The following is a 6,227-nucleotide window of genomic DNA, read 5'->3' as shown; positions in this document are numbered from 1 at the left end:
AAAGCATGTCGTTTTGAACTGAGGTAAAGTTCGAGCGCTCATTTAAATACACAGCTTTCGTGGAGATAGAAATCAATGCAAGGCAAGCTGTGCGCAAATTGCGAGCGCACAAGCAGGGCGCATAATTTATGAAAAAGCTCTGGGCGATGCTGGCTGATACGTCAGGGAGGGTCTGATTAGGCGGCTCACTTTCGCACTAGGTGGTATCTATCTCTCAGTCAGTCAGCCAGCCAAGCCAGGCCAGGCCAGGCCAGCCAGACGCGCAGTGTATGTTTATTCGCCGTGTGTTGCATGACATTGGCATGCACGGACCGGCCACGGAGCGAGGGACGCCCCGCGATGCACTCGCCAGATTAATTGCTCGCACATGGAAATGAAGATGTAGCTGTTGTTTGGAAAAACGCCTTGTGGTCAAGAACTCAAGATGCTTTACGTATTCCAGCTCGCACGCGGCTCAGCACTTGGATTTTGAGTTTTCTTTGCCTCCCACTGGGTGCGCACGAATTTTGGATCACACGCTGCTCGCCGAGTTGACTGATGACTGAATTTCTCCACAATAAATCGCGTGATCACTCTAAAAAATTTGAAAATTTAATTAATTCCGCTCTATATAATGAATATTGGGTAATTAATTGCTCAAGCTGTTGTTTTCATTGATATTGGGAATTTAAGGCGATCGTTTTTTGCTATCCCATTTAATTTTGAGGGAACCAGCAATGTCTCTTTTGAGATGCACACTTCATTGCATTATAATCCGTATTAATTGCCTGTAGATCATTTTCAAATACTTAAAATCCTTCAAATTTCAAATCGAAGTAACGAATCTTCTACAAAATATAATTAAAATGTTTTTTTTAAATAATTCAAGGTGTTTTTGAAATCAGTTTGCTTAAGAATGAATTTTTTAATTTTATTTGAAATATAATGTACAAATATATATGACTAAATGTGAGAATAAATAAATAAATTAAATAAACATTTAAGAAGCTATCACAATTTTGCATAAAATCACAATGTTATAATTCCCGTGTTCTTGATTGCATCTTCTTTGTCTAATTTCGACAGCTATTACATAGGAAAATAGGGTTGAGTTGTGTTTAGCTAATTAAATTTGGTATTTTGCATATTTTAAGATTCGGAAGCCATGTAGAGATTGCAAACTGCATGTTTGATTTTAATTTTCTCGGAAAAGGGGAAACCCAACTAACATGATTAAAAAAAAGAATTTTCAAGACGTCTTTTTTTTAAAACACCCCTAAAATTACCTATTGTTATTTTGGCTCCTCTAATTTGTCCAAGTGCCTCGTGGAAATCCCTTTCTTGAGTTTGTGTAAATTATACAAGCCTGAACTGGCATATTTCTTTTTGGTATAAAATTAAATCTCAATTGCTATTTTTTACAAATAAAATTGCCTAGCATTATGATATCTAATCTTCATGTTTTTACCAAAACATTTTTAGCAGATATAGTCATGATCGTAAGGAATCAGCTAATCATGAGAGGGAGTAATCCAACCAATAAATAATGCGTTCAGCAGGAACGAGCGCTTATTCGTCCATATCAGCGAGTGCTCGGGGCGCATTTTAAAAAATTGATATACTTTATTCGGCGGCGGTGTATAAAACAGACTAAATATGGCCTGGCCCAGCACCCCAGAGCACTTATTTATAATTGGTTTTCTAACCGTGGCGGCGGCAACTCGGCTCTGGCCGGGCGAAACTGCTTTTATTGCATCCAGCCTGTGGGGATGCGAGCGAGTTTGGGCAAACCGGAGGTATAAATAAATATACAGGGCGGCGCGCGTGACAGGAATTTTTGCCAGGAGAGACTGCTGCCGGCGAGAGAGAGAGAGAGAGAGAGTAAGCAAGAGCGGCGCAATGCATTTCGCCAGGCTGCTGAGAGCTGTGTGACCTTCCGATTTCCACAATGGGCCAAGGGTAGGTTAAAAATTGAAACGCTAGCCACCGCCCTACTCCCTTGGAGAGGGGGCACTTTTTACGAATTCGGAGCACGATAAGCAATTGCTGGCGAAACGAATTAGATTCACACACTCGAACTTTGGCGCTAGATTAAAGGGAGAAGGGGCCGACTTTAAGCCATGCTTTTGTTTTTAATTTACCAATATCGAACCATTTTTCTTGAATGGTGTATTCCTTCCTTTGAAACGGAATAAAAATTATATCAAAATGGTCTATCAATAGTCTGTGAATGCTTGTTTTCATATAGGAATATCAATAAATAATAGGTTGCTTTAGTCACTTATTTTAATTAAATCTTTGGCCTGCAGTTTAAACGCAATTATCTTCAAGACAATATAACTTTTGTCAAATAAAATTATCAAATCGATCAGATATACATTCGGCGGAAGTTTTTTATTTAAAAAGATAAAGTCGAGCAGTAAGTTTTCTACCGCTCAAACTGTCAGAATTTTAGGGTCCTACAAAAATCTGCGTATTATCCAAGCGATATTAACGATACGAAATTTATCTTTTCAGTGACTTCGATTATCTAAGTCCATGTCATGGACAATTAAAAGGAAAAATTAGTCTTCTTAAACTCGCCTTTCATGCTCATTTTAATCTGACCATAACACAGCGTTCGACAACAAAAAAGTCAAAAGGCAAAAACTGCCCCCTGCCGAGCACTCCGTCGCCCCCTAGGGTGCGCATTCAACCCCTTTTTCGCAAAAACTGGCTGGAAAAGCGCAAGCTCTGCAGCACGTGGCGCGACCACACAAGACGCCGGGTATTTCGTTTCGAGATCGGTTTTAGAATTCAATGGAGGTTCCGGAGTGCAAAATAAATCTAAATGCAAATTGAGTGGCGCTGCTAGGGTATAATGATGTTGTTTGTATTATTTGACTTGTTTACGATGAAATTATCAAGTCACAACGACTGCCTCGCTCGCTTGGCATTTATTGTGTGTATCCCATTCTATATGTTTTTCTTGGATCATCTTCAAGTAGTAGAAGAAGGGCAGAAAGTATCTAGCTCCCAGCCATAAAAGCCAAGCTGCAGTGTGCGCGAGCGGCAGCATTTTTTAATGAAAACAACCCCCTGCACCCTGTGCGAGCGTGCAAAAATTGCTGTTTCGGAACGAATTATTAGCGCACGAGAAGATGCTTTTAAGAAGAGCATTCGGAATGGAGAAAAATGAGCGGAGCACATCTTGTGTCACTCCATTAACTGATATTATTGCGTGCGTCTGGCTGCTTTTCGGGCCGTCGCATCCCGAGGCACTTCGGCCGCGCGGATGTCGCATTGGCAGCCGTCACAGCAATTTGCATTTTCTAAATGGCACTCTTGAGCGCAAGAAACGGCCAATTTCGCGTGCTGGAACGTCTTTTGGCATCACTCGCTTTTCGTCTGCATGATTCACATGAAGCGAGTTGGCCACGTTGTTTCTTGCACACTGCAGAAATGATTTAAATACGGAATTCAGCGTTCTTCCCAAATAACAATTGCAGCGTGAGCTCCAAACCTCATAGCAGATTAGATGCCAGGGAGCACCAAATTAAATATTCATATCTGAACGAGTCAAAGTTCAGTTGTATTATCATATTTTTTATTTTGAAATTAGTGGAAGCTGTATTTTGCAAAAGGTGTATTTCTTTATGTCATGACTTCACGTGGAAAGTAATTACACTCACTGTTTAGGAAAACCCGGAAACCCCTCAAGTTGAAGAATTGGCATATTTGATTTTTCAACAGAAGAATCAATTTCTAATGATATCCTTATCTTTGAATAAATCCCAAAGTATGAATTATGAGTCTAAAGGTAATCAAAGTGAATCTACGAACGTCCAAAAGTCGCAACAAATAATATGATCCTTGGACAACTCTAAAACAAAATCATTTTCAAAAAATATGAGACAAAATGCATCCGTCAAAAACCATAAACTGGCTAATCAATATGATGTTAGAGGAATAATAAATAAATAAATCATTCGATTTAATTAAAAGAATCATTTTGCCGCTGCTTTGCGAAAATGTACCTATTTTTTAAAATGTCAAATGTGCAACAATCAAAAGAGGACCAACTAAAATTAAAGACATTTTTGCCAATTAAAAAATTAGTGGTTAACCAGATGTTTGCAGCTAATTTCATTTCCTCTCGACGAGATCTTTCCAACAATGTATACCCCAATTGGATTAGAGGGAAGCTCTGTTTTATGTAGTAAATATTTACTCAAAAAAGACAGTGCTCTTCAATTCAAAAGAACTCTAAGTTGCAGCAAATGTTTGTAAAAATAGTTGCATTGCAACCTGGTAAACTTTTGCTTTATAGCTAAAACCTTAAGGATTGATTTATATATTGGCGGCAAGGATTTTCCTGTGTTTCACACAATTTCTCTTTAAATTGAAAATATTAATATATTTTTGGTGAATTAAAAATTCAAGGAAACCCGTGAATCCAAACTCTCCGTGATTTTTAATAAAAGAATGTCGACCATGTGGCGGAGCAATCAAAATAAAGCAGACTGCAACTCTGGCCAAACAAATTAATCTGCTGAGGAAGATTTGGGCGTCGGTTATTACGCGTGTTGCGCGCCGAGGAGAGACATTCATCACGCGGCCAAACTACAAATGCCTGTATCAACAATGGGTTTATTTCGGCGTTGTTCGCGGGAGATGATGAATCGCACGCGGCACACAGAGCTGAGTAGCAGCTCATCTCGCTCAGGAGGAGCGGAGTTTGTGTCTCGGAGAGCGCAGCCAGCATCCAGCGTTTGTATCAACAGCGGCATGAATTATTGGAGCGCTGAAAGCTTTTTACCAATGCTCGATATCGTGGGGCAAAAGCGAGCAGCGGCGGCGGAGGCGCAGATAAAATAACTCCTTTGTGCTGCATAATGCCTATGAGGCTCTCTCTCTCTCTCTCTCTCTCTCTCTCTCTCTCTCTCTCTCTCTCTCACTCGCTCGCTCGCTCGCTCCGTCCATATCTGATATCTCGCGGCGAACAATGGCTGGTGTGCGAGATGAGCTCCTTTAAGCCGAGATACATCTTGATTTACCACACGCCGGCCTCATATTTCAGGTGCGCGCACACCATCCAGCCTAGCACTCTCTCAGATTATTCATATTACCATAATGGGGCCCCGAGAGCGCTCTCCGAAGAGCATTGTTGCTCTCTCTGCCTCATGCGAGAGAGATGCAGATGCGGTTTCGCGATAGGCTTGCCGGCGAAAATGCAGCCGCGCGAAATCTGCCCCACGCCGAGCTGTCGTCTCGTGAAGCTGATGTTAACGCTCGACGTGAAACGGCAGAAAAGACTATTCCTTTTAACACCTAACAGGCCAGCCAAACAGATCATATTTGAGATTATTAATTTTTATCAGCTATGACATTCGTAATTTTTGCAAATGCCAAGTTACAAATTCATGGAATTAAAAAACATGTTTTATTGATTTATTTGAAATGAAATGACAAATCAGAAAAATTAATCAGTTGTGTTGAGCTCCATGGCTTTACAATAAGTGATTGACAATCATAACAAATAAAATTATATCTTGCTAACAATAAGAGATTAATCCGTTCTATATGTTTTACTGTTCATTTTTTAGAAATAAAATAACATCGAGGGAGGGTGTGATTCATTTGACTAAAATAAAAACCAACACGAAACAAAATTTATTCCAATTTCAATGCGACATTGGGATGACGGTTTTCATTTTGGTTTTGGAAAAGATAAACTTGATTAAAATTTAATGAATACTACATGCAGTAACGCGTGCACATGAATACAAACAAAATCACAGTTCCGAAGCGGCTAACCGTGTGAAATGCAAATTAATTAAATGCGCACGCAGAGCGCGTTCGTTTCGGCGATACAGGAAATTCGGAAACACGCAGATCATTCGCAAATAATGTTAAATCGGTGGCATCAGTCCTCTCTCACACCCCTGGCCGTGCTTTGCGGGGAATTTGATGAATTCGGTGACGCGTACTTTGATGCTTATGAGCACCATCAGGAATATTAAGTAATTCCAGAGTGGAGCGAGCTGCCTGCGATCTATCGCAACATTCAAACAGACACCGTGTGGATGGCTGAGGGAATGTGTGATGGGGTTAAGCTGCTCTCTCTCTCTCTCTCTCTCTCTCTCTCTCTCTCTCTCTCTCGCCGCAGAGCACGCACCCTTGTGTGAAACACGACTCGAGACATTGACAAATGATGGACACAGGGTGCATCTCTGGCAGCCATTTATCTCGCCCTTTGTTTATCAAAT

This window comes from Cloeon dipterum, chromosome 3 (assembly GCF_949628265.1).
Source record: "Cloeon dipterum chromosome 3, ieCloDipt1.1, whole genome shotgun sequence".
NCBI lineage: Eukaryota > Metazoa > Arthropoda > Insecta > Ephemeroptera > Baetidae > Cloeon > Cloeon dipterum.
Note: the sequence above shows the minus strand (reverse complement) of the source record.